We start from the raw sequence: 18,805 nt of genomic DNA, 5'->3' as shown, positions 1-18,805 counted from the left end.
CAAATAGATATGTGTATACATACATACATATGCATATATACTTACATATATACACATAGATACACAGATATATTCATACATATATGTAAGGTTGTTTTATGCATAATTCCATTCACTAGTTCTTTCCCTAGATGCAAAGAGCATCTCTCTCTTCATGTATCTTTGTTTTTAATTAGTGTATTTTTAATAATCAAAATGACTTAGTCACTCAAAATATTGTTACTGTATACAGTATTCTCTTGGTTCTGCTCAGGTTGTTCTAATTACAATCTCATAACCTATAGCAATGTTTGTTGCTCCATGATGTTTTGATTTCTACTTCCTGATTCTTCTATTTCCTGAATTACTAATTCAAGATCTTGCTGAATTTAAATAATTTCCTTATTATCTCATCATTATGTTTATATCTTGTATGAATATAAATAAGCCCTACCCCTTCCTAGTCCCTATCTTCTTCTGGCTTTTGTTTCTGATTTGTTGTAGTTGTTCATGATGAAGATGATGATGATGAAAACTGGAGATTGAATACTATGCTTAATCTCCTCTTTTAGCCTATTATTTGAATTACCATTAAAGTTTTCTATGTCCTATTTCCTCATCTCTCTCATTTTAAGGCAATTTAGAAAATATCTTCACTTTACTGGTTCTGTAGTTAACAGAAAAGTCTCCCATTGGTATCATGCTGGCTCTTTGTCTAAGACTCTCTATATAAAATTTGATTCCTGAAGGCTTTGGACCTTCTAGCTTCCAAAGTATTCATCATCATTTCCCTATTTCACATACATAATGAGCTTCTCACTTCACAAACTTCATACCAAGTCTATCCTATTTTGCCCCTTTTGAATAATAATTAAGTTTGTTAAAAGTTGCCTCCTTCTAGGTTGTTACACCTCATCTGAATTTCACTGTACTTTGGTTTTACATTTTATAAAAGCAAAATATTTCATTTTGAATTTTAATAACACCATCAAAATGAGCATTCCTATATAAAAGTCAGAACAATAGAGAGGATTTTATATGAAGATATAAATTATTAAGATTCTATACCAATAATTTTAAGCACATAATAAGTTAAACCTTTAACCTTCAAAACTATTCTGTTTTCTTTGGAACTTCTTTTTGTATTCTGTGAACCTTTAAAATGTTTCAAAGCTCTCTTTTTTTGTTTCTTTTCTTTTCTAATCTTATCAATGCTGACCCACTCCCAAGTTTAAAAATAAGGAAAAAAAAACCCTTGTAACAAATATATAACATCAAGGAAAATGTACATCTTCTTCCATGCTTGTATGCATCATCTCTTGATAAGAAATTGGGTGACATACTTCATCCTAAGTCCTTTGCCGTCATTTCTCTGATCAGAATTCTTAACTGTTTCAAAGGTCTTGCTCTTTACAATGTGTTTGGTATGATATAAATTGTCCTCCCTGTCCTCACTTTACTTTGTATCAGTTCTTACTCTCCAGGATTCTCTAAAAATCATCTTTTTCATCATTTGTTAGAGAGTAATAATGTCCTAATTGCATTTACATTAGCCATTCTTTAATTGATAACATCCCTTTAATTTCCAATTCTTTTATTTTTTTTTCTTTTAATCTTCCTTTAACTTTTTGGCAATAATTGAAAATTGACTCCTTCCTAGAAATTTTCTCCACTTCACAAGGCCTCTTAGTAATGCCACCCACTTCTGATTCCATACTCCCAGTGACCTTCTAATTGCTTCATCTGCCGGCCTTTTTTTCAGACATTATACACCATGATCTTTCTATATTGACCATTTCTATATTGATCATTAGCACTTCCTTTGGTTCCCAATGCAATGATATTTCCAGATTCTCATGCCTTTTGCACCATTACATCTCTGTCTCTTTTACTGGGTAAATGCTCTTCTGCTTCTATGGGGGTTCATTCTAAGACCTCATATTTTTTCTCTATATATAGTCTTTCCTTTGGTGATTTCATCAGATTCTGTAGTTTCATATATCATGTCTCTATAAGCAGTTCCCAAGTATAGCTCCAAATATCCCCACTGAGCATGACATTCCCACTCAGAAGTTAGGTAGATGTTGTAGGGCATATAGTACTGAATCTACATTCAGGAAGACCTGAATTCAAATGTGAATTCAGATTCTTACTACCTATATGACCTTAGGAAAGTTATTTTAAATTCCTTTTGCTTCCGTTTCCTATAAGATGGGATAATAATAGTGCTTATCTTTCCTCATTCAAATGAAATAACATTTTAAAGTACTTAGAACAGTGTCTGCACATAGTGGGTAGTAAATATATCTTTATTCCCTTCTCTTCCTAAAAATACCATTAAACTTAGTATATTTAAACTTCTCTTTTCCCTAGAATAGTCATCATTATTTCTTTTCTCCCCTCAGCATTCTACCTTAGGCATTCATATTACCAATTATTTGACAGGTCTCCTTTCTACTTCCATAATATATCTTAGATGTAATTTCTTCATTCTATTCACTCTTATTTCTTTACTTCTTGCCTTCACTTTCTTTTCAGTCTAATACATTACCAAAATAATAATTTGAAGATTTAGATCTGACCATATCACAACCCTGAAAAAATCAAATAGAAAAGCCAAAAACTTCCAACAGCAACCTGTCACTAAAGAATAAATACAAATAGTCTATAATATAAGGTCATCCATAATACATATTAATCCTATCCTTTTTATTTTATATTGTTCCTCTTCAAACATTTTAAATTCCAACTAAATTATCTCTCACTTGCACTCCTGTATATGGATTGTTCATATTCCTGAATCCACTGTCCTCTTTCCCTTCTTTCTCTGTTTTTTTTTTTTCCCCAAGATTCTTGGCTTAATTCTCTCCTCCATAAACCTTCCTAAATCCCACTCCCTCCTCTCAAGCCAAAAGTGCCTGCTCACATTAGTTTAGATGATTTTAATGTAGATATTTTCTTTGTTGCCATCTTGTACTAGATCAATTCTATCTTAATAGAATATAAGTTCCTTGAGGGTAGGAACTGTCATTAAAAAAAAAAAAACACTATATATCCCTGGAATAAGCATTTTAAAAGTTCTGGATTTAAATAAATGTTTTGAATATATGCTCTTTTTCAGAGCTGGAATTCAATAACTCAAACAACATCCCATAAAGACAGTTTACAAAAAAGAATATACAGTCTCAAGGCCATTCTTTTCCCATGTGGGACCCCTTTCTATATTTCACATTACCCTTTTCCCATGCTTTCCACCTTTCACTTTTTACTAAAATCATGTTTGCTCAATTCTCTACAAAGCATTTGGTGAAGTAGATTATCATAACGATTATCCTTTGTTTTTGAATACTCACTGTCATATGGTAACAAATTATTCTACATATTTACAAATGGAATACTACTAAGGTTTCAATAATTTTTGATAAATATGTGTATTTTATCATCTGTCCACTTTTAAAACATCTTCTATTAGATTACATATAATGGCATATATATACATATATATGCATTTGTATTTATATATGTATATATTTCTTGCTTGCTTTAGCTGCCAGAAAATGTCAGCTAGTCAATTAAGTATTTTTAAGTGCTTACTATGAAATATAAAAGAGATACAGGGAGAGAAGGCAGTGACCACCCTGATTTAATCAGCAACAAAATTTTCCTTTATTACTGTCAGGTGTTTCACAAAAGCTACAGAAAAACAACAACAACAACAACAACAACAACAATACTAACCAGTAAATAAATAATGAAGCTACTTAAGTTATTTTGTTATATAAAAAACTCAAAAATTGAGTCAGTAAAACATTCTGGTCTACAGGCCCACCCACATTGTTCTCTGATTTCATTTTTTTTTTTTTTGAAAGAAAAAAAGGACTTGGAGATTCTAGCTGGATCTCATACAAACAATTAGCTTCCTTCACAAATATCATAGAAGAAAGCTTTTAAAGGGTAAAGTGATTTTAGAAGACTTCTATTCCAAACCTTCATCTCTTCACAGATAAAGAGAGCTAGAGGTTATCATAAAAGAAAATAAGAAATTGAACCAAAATTTTTCTGGACTTCAGAGCCAGCAAAGTTTCCATAGAACCACACTGTAGATTTATAAAGAAAAGAAATTAAACGATTTGCTAATCCTATAAGAAAGATGAAGGAAGAAAAGGACCACTGTATACTGTGTTATAAAGTATGATTGATTTTCAACATCTTTATCCATTCATTGTCTTCTAACATTTCATTCCCTCTGAGCACAGGTTGCAGTATCATTTTTACAAAACTTTTGTCATTGAAGGTGTATGAACAGTTCACAGTTGGTATTTATTTTTTTTTCCCTTCACATTTATTTGATGCTGACTTGTGCTTGCACAAAATGTGCTCTGTTTTCTCTGTAAATGTATTTTTATGATTTGGGCTGTTTGGACTGTTACATTAGGATCTGCTTCTCTGTGATGGAAAGGAGTTAGTCTGCTATGGAGAGCAACTTGTTTTGTTAGCTGGTAACTTTGAACTGAAGGGACATTGCTGTTATCAAAACAGTAACAAGCTTTTCTTGGAACTAGGCACAATATGGCCTTTTTCCCCTTTGTGCCTCAGGCTGTATCCCTTGATTATATGCCACAACATTATAGGAGTCTTTCTGCCTTGCATAGCAAGGTCAGGAAGCTTTAGAAAGAGCTAGGCTTTAGGTAGCAATGTCAAATAGAACAAATTGAGCAAGAAAAATGGGCATTTGAAAAACATCACTGAGGACTAATACAAAAAAAAAAAATCACTCAGTTGCAAACCAAGTATTTATAACCATTTGCTTTCTTTAGGTATCAGTGCAATTAAATGTACTAACAAAGTACTACTCAAATACTAAGAAAGAAATTCAAGTCCTCAAAGTCTGCCTTGACACACATTCCAATTAACTTATATCTAAGCAAATTTGGAGAATTCAATTAAGTTTTTTAAAGTATTATTTCCTATTTGGGCAAGTCATTCAAGGCACTGGAGATTCAAAATTCAAAACAAAATAGTCCTTGCCCTCAAAATGCTTACTGTCTATATGGGGAGAAGTAGGAAGAATGAAAATAATAATCATAAATGAGTATATTACAAAATGGGATTCATGTGAGCAAAGGGGAATTTCTGACAGCCTGTACCAGCCCTACTTTATTTGAGATAGCTTCTCTCTCCTCCATTTCAGCAACCCAATCTCATCCCATAAAACAGAATGGAGAGAAGCACACTCTCCTAGCTACAATGAAGAGCATAAACAATTGTGGGGGGTGGAGAAGTCACAGAAGTTTAGAGTCATTACTTGTGTACAGAAGAGGTGGACCCCAAAACCAGCTGCAGCTGGCTCCTGCGGAGTCTCAAATTGAGAAGAAATAACATAAACTCTTCCATACCCACTTAAACAGAGTTCTAAAATCCCCAGGCCCAGTGGCCTATACAGTAGAAAACTTGGAGACTGTGGTTGAGGAAGAAGCCAGATAAGAAAGCATAAACGTTTCATATAATATTATCTTGGAAGGACATCAGAAAAGTCTGTGGATATTAAATTCCTAGGTGTTCCTGGATTAGCAATCATAGAGTATATTAAATAGCAGAGGAAGGCAAAAAGAGCAAGCTTGTAGATAAATTGAACTGTTCAGTCCATCAAAGACTCATTAAGGAAAAAAAAAGACTTAATGAGTGAATGAAAAATTATTTATTAAGTACTTACTTAAGGCAGCTAGGTGGAGTGGATAGAGGATAGAATGCTGAGTTTAGAATCAGGAACAACCAAGTTTAAATATGACCACAGATAACTTGCTAGTAATGTAACTTTGGGTATTTCTCTCTGATTTCCTTAGTTTCCATACCTCTAAAATGGGTACAATAATGGCACCTACTTTCCTGTATTGTTGTGTGGATCAAATGAAATAACATTTGTAAAGTTTCTAGCATGCTACTATAAATAGTATAGGTGCTATATAAATGTTAGTTATTATAGGTTATTACAAACCTTTCAAGTTGGTATTGATAGTCATTAATTGATAGTCATTTTACCAAATAACAACATTTTGATTTGCAGAGGTGAACTTGCCAGACTATTATGCATAGATTTGGAATTGAGGTCCCTTCTAGACAAGTAAATGATACTTTCCTTTCCATAACTTTAAAGGCATCCACTTGTATTATGATAGTTTACTATTGTTAGAGACAAATTAGGTGGTCATCAAAAAATACAATTTTTAAAAAATGCTTAAGAGTCCAGAATGATTCAAGCAGCCAGTGGAACAGATCATTTTTCAACAATAGGCTAAAGGTGGATTAAGGAGAATTAAAAGTAGATTATAAATCACAAAATAGCCTGAGATCCTAAATATTCTGGATGCTTGTTAGTTCTGAGTAACATCAAGCTTGTGAGGTTTGTCCAGGTCACCATTAGGTAAATGATGTGACCTAATAGTGTGGCCTTTTTGAAAGTAAGAGCACATTTTCTTCATAGAATAATACATCTATTTAGACTCCAGCATTCTGTTCAACCAACCCTTATTAAGCTCTTCCTTTGTGTCAAGCAGAGATACTGGATTACCAAAATAGTACTAAGTACTGGATCACAAATCTATTTTCTTATGGTCTTTAAGGTTCCTTTCAATACAAGATACATATATTATTTGACTTTCTCGGTGTATAAAGGAATTTGTTCTAGATGTAAGACAATTACAATGACTTTTGTAGCAGCATGATGGTGTCATAGGCACAAGATCTGGAATACATTGTTGTAGCCTCACTCGTAACTAGATAGATGGTTCCAAAAAATGCTTAACAACCCCACATACACTATGTATAAACCCAATCATTTTTGTGGACACTATGGAGAAGACATGGAGTATGTATACAATTTCAAACTCTTATGGGAATTAGTTATTAAAATTTTCAGTCTCCTCTTTTTTATTCAGGCACAAACAAAATGGTCTTTCATTTATTAAAAGGAGAATGCTCTGATTTGGACCATATAGAATCTTAGAAATTTATATTTTGGAAGATGCCACATAGCCCTACTGTTATAACATGTCCAAATGCACTTTGCTTGCCTCTACTCAAAGGTACTTAAAAAAGGGGAAACCATCATTTCTTGAAGCATCTCATTCTATTTTTGGACAATTCTAATAAATCAAAAGTTTTAATTTATGTTTTTTGCCAACAACAATTTTAAATTTATATCCTTTAAACTTCCATATATCTCTCCTAATTCTGCCTTTAGCCTCAAAGAGAAAAAAAAAATCTAATTCATTTTCTCTATGACAGTCCTTTAATTATTTGCATAAAATCATCATAAGACTTCAATTTTTTAGTCTAAACATTATCAGTTTCTTCATCCATTCTTTGTATAGCATGAACCTGAGGCCTTTCACCATCCTGGTTGTCTTCTTGAGCACTTCCCCACTTATTAATGCTACTACTTTGAAATTTGGAATCAATATTGCATACAGTTAAAAGAAGAATATCTTCCATCCAGCTAATAGCTTCTCAGATACTAGCAATAAAGCCAAAATATAATATATCACATAGTATAATACATAAACATCTTATAAAGCAATATTGCTTTACTAACATGTGAGAAAAACTGTGAAATGAGATAACAAAAACTTGCATAAGCATCCAGCATCACAATCTCATGTTATCCTTTTTCAGGCATATGCATAAAATTTTGTTCCAGGAACAAATGTGACTTCACAGGGCATGGGAGTTAGGAGTTAAAAGTATTCCCTAAAATGATAAATAGTCTTCCTCAGGAATAATTCAACAAACATTTATTAGGCACAGATTATGTACCATAAATTATGCTAAGTATCAGAGATACAAATACAAAAAAGAAAAGAAATAGTCTTGGGCTTGAGGAGTTTACATTCTACCAACAGGATATAGCATATACTAAATAAGAAATATCAAAGTATATACAAAATTATTCAGAATATAAGAGCATTACTTCCTGGGACAAACAGGAAGACAGAAGATGAGCTGTGGTTTGGAGGATTCTGGGAATTTAAAGAGGTAGAGATGGGGAAGGAAAGCATCCCCAAAATGGAAGATTACCTCACAAAGATAAGTGATATAGTAGCTCTTCGATTAACCAAGGATATCAGTCAAGTTTCTGAAATTTAACCAAAGACAAAAGATAATTTTTTGAAGTCTTTAAGATCACATTAAATAGATGTTAAATGAAAGTGCTTTCATGTGCTGCCATTCTCTGCTTGACCACCACACACCACTGTGCTTTAATATCTCTGGAGGATAAAAAACCAAAATATTCTCTTGCTATTTAAATATACAGTTCCAGGGAGTTCAGTTGTTCCAAGACAGAAGCAAACTTTAATAAGAAATCCTTTCTTGGGGAATAAATATAGTCATGTATAATTTGTTCAACTTCAGAGTAAGAAAATTTTGCCCAGATATACGAAGGACTATCTTAGAACCAAATACTGACAGAGTGTTTTATGTACCATATCTGATCTTGTCCATACCACCCTCCAATCCATGGAGGCACATGTTCCCACTCATTACCACCAGGAAATCATGAGTGTTTTCTGGGAACATTTTAGGTCATGGTGGAGTCCGGGAAAGTAGTGAAGGATGGCATGCATTTGAGACACATACATCTAACACCTTCTTTCAGACCTGAAGTCTCTTTTTTTTTTCTTTCTAGATACCTGTGTTTGTTTGAAGTCAGAATTCTCACCTGAGCTTTATAAACATATTACAAATGCCCATTTAAAGAGCAAAGGGAATATCTTTCCACATATGATTCCCTTTGATGTGTAACTAGAAAAGTAAACCCTGCAGGAGATATTGTAAAAATAAAAAATAAATAAAGGAAAGTACACAGATAATTGACCCAAATTGCCATGGTAAATAAATAGAACAAAACAGTCTAGAAATATTAAGTTCCAATGTGTGCACCATGCATATGGAATGTATGCAATGGAAATCAAGCAGGAGTTTACAAAGTAATAATTCTGATTATTATATATAAAACCAACTCAAAGTGACATTACAACAGGCTAAATTTGTCTCCAATGTCCTAAATTCAATACTCCCATCCAATTTTTTGCATTTAATACTGTCTTACCTATTCCCATGATTCTCTTCTATTACTCATTTTCTCTGTGACATTGAGTAAGCAATTTTACCTAGTCCATCTACAATTTCTGCACTTAAAAAATTCATTAGGCTAGGTGATCACTAGATGACTCTTTCCAATCCTAAATCTCATGAAATTTTTACCTTTTTTCTCTCCTTCCTCTCTATTTTCTACTAGCCCCACTAAATATTTTCATTTACATTGAGCTGTGAGTAATTAATGAGATATATTATGTTTTTCCTCCCACATTTTCAGGTATTAACAAGCAACTTGGCAAAGAATTTGGGTGGTAGGATAGGAAGATAATTCATACTCCTAACAATCACACTCTCAGCAACTATTTTCATTTAATAATTAGTATCCATCTATACAAAAACCAAAATATGTCTATGCTTTCTGCAGCCTACATTATGATTTCTGAGTTGTGTGAGTTTACCAAACACATTAAGATTGTTTTTATCATAGAAAACAGATTTGAGCTTAAGAAGAGAGGGGAACACATACCAAGTAAGCATGTCCCAAATTCATAGTTGTGTCTTATTTCCCACTTTGGTTATTGATTATGATAGAAAAGTTCCTGGATTCCTGTAGCCCAGATTATAAGGGTTGATATTTCCCATTCCAGAGATATATGATTGGTATATTACCATGTTATCTCCTTCAGCTATGATTTTTTTTTTCCTCTTCAGTTAGATATACTAATCACATACTCTCTTCACTTTCTAATAGTATGTAAATCATATCTGTAGCAATGTCTATACAGGGCCAAAGCAAACAATCAATCCCATCAATAAATCAGTGATGAGTTAAGTGTTTGGCAACAAATATGTAAATAAATCTATTATTTAAATTTTCATATATCACCTAGTTGAATTCAATAGGCACATCTGAGGAACCTGCTATGTACAAAGCATTTCATTATAAGGTACTAAGGTTAAAAAAAAAAAATTAGTCTCTCTTAAAGATCTTAAAAGTCCAATGTGTCCTGGGGGTTGAAGGAGAAAGGAGTTACAACATGTATACAAATGAATATGATACTATTACAAAGAAGAGACCTAGACAAAATGGCTCCAAGAAATCTAATTATATTCATATAATCTATGTTGCATATTTATGATTATAGCTAACAGAGGCAGCTAAACATTCTTAATAGGAAACATCTTCATATATAAAGCCCAAGATCATTATTCTAAGTCAATAAGGAGCAGCATAAATCTTGGTCATCTGCAGAAGTATCCCATGTAGATAGATTCAATTAAATAATTTAGAAAATTATCTGTTGAGCACCTACTATTAATAATTGTGTTAGATAATGGTATTACAAAGTAGAAACAGTGTCTCTGTCATGTAATATTGAAGAAAAACAACAAAGAAATCAACGTTGTTCTTGCTCAGTTGTTCTGTTGTGTCTAACTCTTTGTGATCCTATAGACCAAAACACATCAATACTGTCCATGAGGTTTTCTTGGAAAAGTTAGTGAAGTGGTTTTCCATCTCCATTCTCCAGTGAAGAGCTTGATGGGTTAAATTCTAAATCTAAGCAAAGTAATTTCCAGGGAAAGCACTAAGAAAAGGAAAAATCCATATAGACTTCATGTAGGAGCTGGAACTTAAGTTGAATTATAAATGGAATTGGGCATTAGCTTTGGGAGATCTTTCAGGCATTGATTTAGCCAAGAAGAGACATTAGAACTCACTGAGCCCAAAATCCACATTTCATAAATGAAGAGATTAAAGATTAGAGTGACTTGCCTAGAGATACTAAGTAGGTGACCTGTCCCAAGGCCCAAGGCCCCTGGCTCTAGATACATTTTTCTCTATCCTACCACATAGTCCCTTGACTATAGTAGGTGACATTAAATGTATCTCAAAAACTGATCACCCAGAGGATGAAATGTCCACAGTTCTACAGCATAACATTCTTAATTCCTTCAGAGTTGAAACTACAGTTAAATCATTAAATGAACTCATTATCTCTCCTTCATTCTTAATGCTTTTCTTCTATGATTTTAGTCTAGAGACTCCTCTAAAGATTAGTCTCAGAGAAAAGTTTATGTGTACATGATGAACTAGGATGCTTTCCATGTCTCAACAATAAACTAGATTTTGCAAAATTAGACTAAAATATAATTATTTTGCCATCTATGAGCTAATTAATTATTTTTATATGTCCCAAGTGATGTTTTCAATAAACAAGGAATAGTAGTGATCTGCATGGAATCTAGAAATAGTCAATAACCAAGCAATCAGTGTGTCTATTATTGCCAGAAGAACCTCATGATATTAAGGGACCTCCCAACTCACAAACTTGCATCTGGATATTCATTCACCTAAGATCAAGGAAGAATAAACACATGAAACTGGGGTGTCATGTGCTCATGGACAAATGGAAACCAGATGGGGGAATGCAACTTGCTGCTGCTTCCAGGCTCAACAGTTCTTAGTAGTTCTTGCTTCAGTCAGGATCAAGAATGAAAAGAGACTGAGAAAACTTCAGAACATCCCTTCAATATGAAATTAGTTATATTCAGTATTCAATGCAGGACTCAGTACTCAAATGCTTACTCCTTAATTATAAGTTCCTCTAGTTCTTTAGCCAATTAGAAAACTCTGTCATCACACAGAGCCAGCCCCTAACTCATACATGTCTAGAAACATGTATCTAAAGTTTCAAACTATGGATTGGAACTATATGGGAAAATATCTGTGTATGTTCTATTTAACCTATCAAAATACACATGTGCATGCTCTAAAGCAGGGCTTCTTAAACTTTTTTCACTTGAGACCCATTTTGCCTGAGAAATTTTTTAAATTTAAAAATCCAACATTTACTAATAATAAATTATAATTTCATGACCCCCCACATTCAGTTACAAAGTCCCATATGGGATTGCGAACCACAATTTAAGAAGTTGAGCTCTAAAGAATGAGCCCTAATTTTCCATTCCCTCAATTGTATGTATACTTTTGCAAACCTTTCAATCAAATCTCAATTTTTATTATAAAGAATTGTGATACAACATTCAAGCAAAGTTTGGAAGCAGCAAAATTTAACCCAAGAGATCAAGTCATGCCAATAGAATCTCTTTATGAAAGTCATCTCAGGAATTTTTCAATATTGTGATATCTGTCCTCATTTTTAGATCCAATTAGAAGCTATATTGATCTATGAATCTATGAGCGTACCTACTAGCAGGAGGTGAGAAATAGTGATAGGCAAAAAGTGTTTTGTCTCTCTCATTTTCAGCAAATTCCTTCATCCTTAAGAAAAAAAGTGAGTCTTTAACTCTACCTTCATCTTTCCAACTTAAACATCACATCCCCTATATTCTCCAGAAACAGATTAATCTGGCATTTGGATTTCATTTTTTTCTTCTTGTACCCAGTCTCACTTCTTACCATTTCCATAAGGCTTCCCCTTCTTATTACATGGAAATTTCCAAAATCATGTGTTCTTGCCAGCCCTGCCTTAGGTGGTATATGACAGCCATAGAGAACCCATAGCTAGAGCTATGGTTGCATCTAGAAATACTTATTCAAACTCAGAGGATGGAGCTATGTCCTAAGAGTAGGCAGAGAATAAAATTTGATGCAAAAAGAATTTCTCAGATCAGGTTTGTTTCCATAGCCAGAATTCAGGAGTTGACTTTGGGTTTAGATAGCTGCTAAAAGAGGCAACTGCTATTTGATTGGGATACTCTTTATAGAGGATGTCCCAAAAGTCTTAGAGTAGTTTTAAGTTTCTAAAGCACTAAGACTTTTGGGGTGGTGTACAAAATTGTTGCCTGCTGGAAGCCAAAATTGGTCTCAACGAACAGGCAGGCCTTAGCTCATATATGAAGATTAATAATAATAACTCATATTCATATAGCATTTGAAGATTTACAAAGTCCTTTCTTCACTAAAGTCCTATTATTGATGATGAAGGTAATATAAGGAATCTCTTCATTTTTATGAATTAGGAAACTGAGGCACAAAAAGGTTAAAATAAATTTCCAAGATCACAAGATAGTAAGAATAAGAGGTAGCATTCAAACTCAAGTCTCTTTTTACTCAAGATTCAGCCATCATGTGGTGTTGTCTCATGCTAGCACTATGAAAGAATCATAGTATTTGTAAATAAAGGGAGACAACAGTGAAAATCTAATTCAATGCACAAATGAAAAAAAAAATTTTCTCTATAGAATACTCAACAAGTGCTCATACAGACTTTGTTTGAAGCTCCTTTGAGTCTAAGGAATTTACTCAGAGTAATAAACTATGTAAAACCAAAATGATATGTGACTCAAACTCAGGCACTAGAAATTTGTATGAATTTCCACAAAACAGGCAAAGGCAAAATGCCAGATTACAACCATACATGGTTGTGAGAATTTTCAAAGGAAAATTCCAAGAAGCCAAACGTCTACTTTTGCCTTTGTAGTTACTTGAAAATAAAGAAACCAGCTGGGATCCCTTTATTTGTGCATCTGAAAGTTTAAAGCAGTGTTGTAACCATTATTGTCTTCTAAATAAACAGATAAATAAATTTCTTTTTTAAGAATTACAAAACCATGTATTCTCAAAGGAGCCAGTATGATGTATCATATGGATGATAGCTGTTTTCTTATCTAAAATATCCTCAGAAAATGATAGCATTTTAATTTTATATATAATAATAGAATATCAAAATTGAAAGGATGTCTTATAGCCCAAACCTTAGAAGATCAAAACTCTTTTCTATAATCTCTCTAACATATGGTCACCCAGTCTCAGTTTGAAGGCTTCCAAGAAAAAGAGTCTTCCAATTCCCAAAGTAGGTCATTCTATTTGGTACAATTTTAATGTGTAGGATTTTTTTTTCTATCATTAATCCAAAATTTGACTGCACTTTCTATGCATTACCACTAGTTGTGTCCTCTGGAATAAGCATGCCACTTCACCACCCTTCAAAACTTTGGAAAGAGTTATTACACCCTCTCTAAGATTCTCTTCTTCAAGATAAATACTGCTCAATTATTTAACCACATCTCTTATGAAATGGTCTTTAGGTCCTTTTTAATTATATTCAACCTGTTCTTCCTATAATTATCTTTCTATAATGTGATATCAGCTCAAGATTTGTAATGTTCTGGTTAGCTTTCTGGAAGCCCTCCAAAATGGGTCTGCAGGAGAGCCACAAAGAGGCTGGTAAAGCCTTCTCTCTCAAAGTGCAGGAGGCAGGACAGCTACCAGGACAGTCTCTATATTCAAGTCTGGCTGAGTCCAAGAGCTTGAACTACAGGTTCCAGTCCTCTATCTTCTCTCTCTCAAGCTGAGTTTGTCCCCAGTTTATATACTCTATTACAATTACATCATTACGAGCAGAACCAGAAGATCACTATACACTTCAACAACAATACTGTATGAAGATGTATTCTGATGGAATGGATATCTTCAACATAAAGAAGATACAACTCACTTCCAGCTGATCAATGATGGACAGAAACAACTACACCCAGAGAAGGAACACTGGAAATTGAATGTAAAATATTAGCACTACTGTCTATCTACCCAGGTTACTTATATCTTCGGAATCCAATACTTAATGTGTAACAAGAAAATTGGATTTACACACATATATTATATCTAGGTTATACGGTAACATATGTAAAATGTATGAGATTACGCTGTCATCTAAGGGAGAGAGTAGAGGGAGGGAGGGGAAAATCTGGAAAAATGAATATAAGGGATAATGTTATAAAAAAATTAGTCATGCATATATACTGTCAAGAAAATGTATAATTATAAAATTAAAAAAAATCTTGAGGTATCCCCTGACAACTATCATATTAGTTAATATGACAGAAAAGGAAAATGATAAATGTTGGAGATGTGGAAAAATTAGAATACTAATGCATTGCCGGTGGAGTTGTGAACTGAACCAACCATTCTGGACAATGATTTGGAACTATGCCCAGAAGGCTATAAAACTATACATATCCTTTGATCCAGCATTACCATTACTAAGTCTATTAAAAAGGGAAAAGTTCCCACAGTACAAAAATATTATAGCAGTTCTTTTTGTGTTGGCAAAGAATTAGAAATTCCCATTAGTTGGGGAATGGTTGAACAAATTGTGATATATGAGAGTATGCCATTACTCTCCATAAGAAATGGTAAGCAGGTGAATTTCAGAGCTACCTGAAGCTGAATGAAGTGTGCAGAACCAGGAAAATGTTGAATATAACAACAGCAACATAGTGTGATGATCAACCATCTCATTTTTTTCAGCAATGCAATGATCCAAGACAATTAAAAAAGACTCATGATGGAAACTACTATTGATGTCCAGAGAAAAAACTATGGAATCTGAATGCAGATTGAAGCCTATTATTTCTACTTTTTTTGTTGGGTTTTTTTTTTCCCTTTTGTTCTTCTTTCATAACATGACTAATGTGTAAAAATGTTTAATATTAAAAAAAACCAATTACATCATTACAGTATACTGAGTATAAGCCAATCTTTTATCACCAGGGAAGCATTATTTGTTGTAAGATTAAATCAATTATACTGAAGTAGAGAATTCAAATACTAAACTAGATAACCATTGTCTTGTCAATTTCACTGAGTTAACACCTTGTTGTATGAATCCTTGTTTCAAGTACATATCTCCAAAATTCTGGCCCATTACATCTCCCACTTTCTTTTGTTTTAGAACATAAGTGGTCACACCCTCCCTAAATTTTCAGGGAGGTGAGAACCCCAAAAAGGAGGTGATCATACCCTTCCTGACTTCTCAGAAAAGGGGGTGAAAAGACTAAAAAAGGAAATGATCACGCCCTCCCTAATATCTCAGGAAGGGAGATGAAAACACCAAAGAAAAATGGGGAGTCAAACCAGATTTTGTTAGTGGGTTTCTGAAGGGTCTCACTTGAAACAGGTATACATAAATCCATCAACATGAGAGATATTACACAAGCACATAATAATATAACACAATCTAGTAGTGATGTAACAAACAACATGAATCAACATGAGAAATTATACATGTCCATAAGTCCTAGAAATAGTCCAAAATCAATCTATTGTCCATTACTTCATGTGTCAGGGAATCCAATGATTCCTGCAAGTTTTGAAGTCCTATATAAATCTTATCATGGCTCAGGGACTCCAATGATTCCTGCTGGTTTTGATGTTCTGCAACAGTCTTATCAACAATTTTTGATGTTCATCAGTCACTTGCCATACACAGTCATGCTTTTTTAGTAGCACTTGTAGTCAGAGATGAAACCATCCAATGTTTCTTGAGTTTTCTCCTTTGTTTCGAGGTTTTTCTCTTTTTCTGTCTCTCTCTGATGGACAAGGAAAATACAGCTCATTGGCACCTATCTGATTCCTTCTCCATCTGTAGAGATACAAGCAAACCCTCTCCCTCAAGCAGTTAACCTATCTGGTCCCTTCCATTCACCACTTTCTGGATTTCTCCACATCACCTGGTAATTATATTGGAGCTGCTTGCCCTGGACACTAGCCATCTGTCGAGTTATAAAACCTGTATTCTCCCAAATTGTAATATTTTTCTCCCATCGGATTGCTTTTTGGCTGATTGATCATATTAGAATATTGAACTTCTAAAGACTCTCTGGGTGTAACCAAAATCAGGTTTTGGACATAGGCTTTTGGATCTTGTTCTCCCACCCTGTCCTCTCATTCTCTATGCCAACACGGAGCTTTCAAATGCCCTACTTTACCACATTGAAAGCACTGACAAGTCTCTCTTGAAATCTCTTGCCAAAAGGGACCCTGTCTTTCCATGTTTGATTATTGAGAAGTCTGCATCATAACCTGGATATAAAAGGCATTTGTGCCCATTGTGGCACAGCATCATATAATCTCATCTAAAGGAGCATCCTTGTGTAGTCTTAGTATAATTCTTCTACAAACCTCATTAGCATTTTCTCTAGCAACTTGTTTTTATCATTATTCCTGTTGCTGCATTTTCACCACTAGTTCATATGACACTATCTGCAGATATCCCACAAAATCAGCAAAGGGTTCATTTGCACCTTGCTCTATTTTTGTGTAGGTTTCCCCTCTATCTTTCTTTTCCTCGGAGGGGTGCCCCATTCTTTGATAGCAGCAGCAGCAATTTGCTCATATGTTATCAAAGGGTAATTAATCTGCACTAAAGTGTCTGCATACTGACCTATACCTGCTAGTTGATCAGAGATGATTGGTATATTAACTCTAGTTTGCCTACTTCATGGTCTTCTATTCTACAGAGTTCACTAAACTCTGAAAGCCACAAGTTTTGTCCAGGTTATAAACATGTTCTTGCCATAGATTTCCAATCACAAGGGGTTAAAATTTCATAATTTCCTAATTCTCTAATACCATCTTAACATAAGATGATGTAGTCCCATGAAGAGTGCAACCCTTTTTCAGATCTTTGATAATTCCTAGATCAAAAGGAATGTGTTTTCTCCTTTCTTGACCAGAAGCATCAAACTCTTGAATAACAGGGTATGCTTCTATTCTTAAATCAGATATATCCTGTCCTTTTTTTTTTTTTTTTTTTTTTTTAGCTTTAACTAGTGCCTTTTGTAATCTTGTCATAGGGAGTGGGCAAAGCTGTTTCATAGATGGTGCTAATTGTGTCACTGCCCCTCCCCCTCCTCCATCTCCCACCCACCCATGAAGAGTTAATTGAGGGGGAGTAGGTCAAGGGGTGGGGAATGCCCTAATGGCTCTTGCTGTGAAGCACCACATTCCTTAATGTCATCAGCATTGTACTTAAATCCTTTCTTATCTAATTCATGCTTTTCAACTGTTTTATCAGTGTCCACCCCCCTTTTTTAATTTCATCATCACTGGACTTAACTGTATTCTCCTGCCTAGTCCTGGATACTGTGGTTATCATATACCACTGTTGATTCATATTGAGTCCACTAACTTTTCCACACCAATCTATTTTAGACAAATTGTCTAATCACATCTACCTTAATTCATACTTATTAAGTTTATCTCTAAATCCAAATGTTTTCTATTTCTATTAAATTTTATGACCAAATTTAGTATAATGTTCTATCCTATTGTCATCTTTGTAACTCTTGGATCTGTTGTCCAATGTATAGTAGCCATGCTTTCTGTCTTTGGGTCATTTGCAAATTTGACAATTATTCCATCTTTGTCTTTATCTGGGTCATTGATAGCATAATCCCAAGCAAAGATTCCTAGGACTGCCTACTAGAGACTACTAGTTTAAATTAACTCATTAATGACTTCTCTTTGAATCTAGTCAATTCAACCAACTGAAAATCTTTTTATACCAATCATGTCCTCCTTGTCCACATGTATCACAATAAAGACTTTGCTAAGTTTTTTGCTAAAATTTGGATAAACTATATCTGTACTCCTCTGATATGACAGTTAATTATCCAATGAGAGAGGGAGAGAGAGAGAGAGAGAGAGAGAGAGAGAGAGAGAGAGAGAGAAAGAGAGAGAGAGAGAGAGATGTTTATTTGGCATGATCTAATCTTATGGAAACTGAAATAACTTTTTGGATCACTATTTCCTTTCCCTTCTCTTTTGATGGTCACGATTCATTCTTTGATTATGAAAAGAAAACTCTACAATCTTTTTCAGTAACCTAGTCAATCTTTAATATTGTCATTAAATGCTTCCTCATACATAATAGAAATCCAGCATGATACTTTTTATATTTGCACTATCCTTAACTACAATGGA

Source organism: Sminthopsis crassicaudata, chromosome 1, assembly GCF_048593235.1.
Source record: "Sminthopsis crassicaudata isolate SCR6 chromosome 1, ASM4859323v1, whole genome shotgun sequence".
NCBI lineage: Eukaryota > Metazoa > Chordata > Mammalia > Dasyuromorphia > Dasyuridae > Sminthopsis > Sminthopsis crassicaudata.
This window is presented reverse-complemented; position numbering follows the sequence as displayed.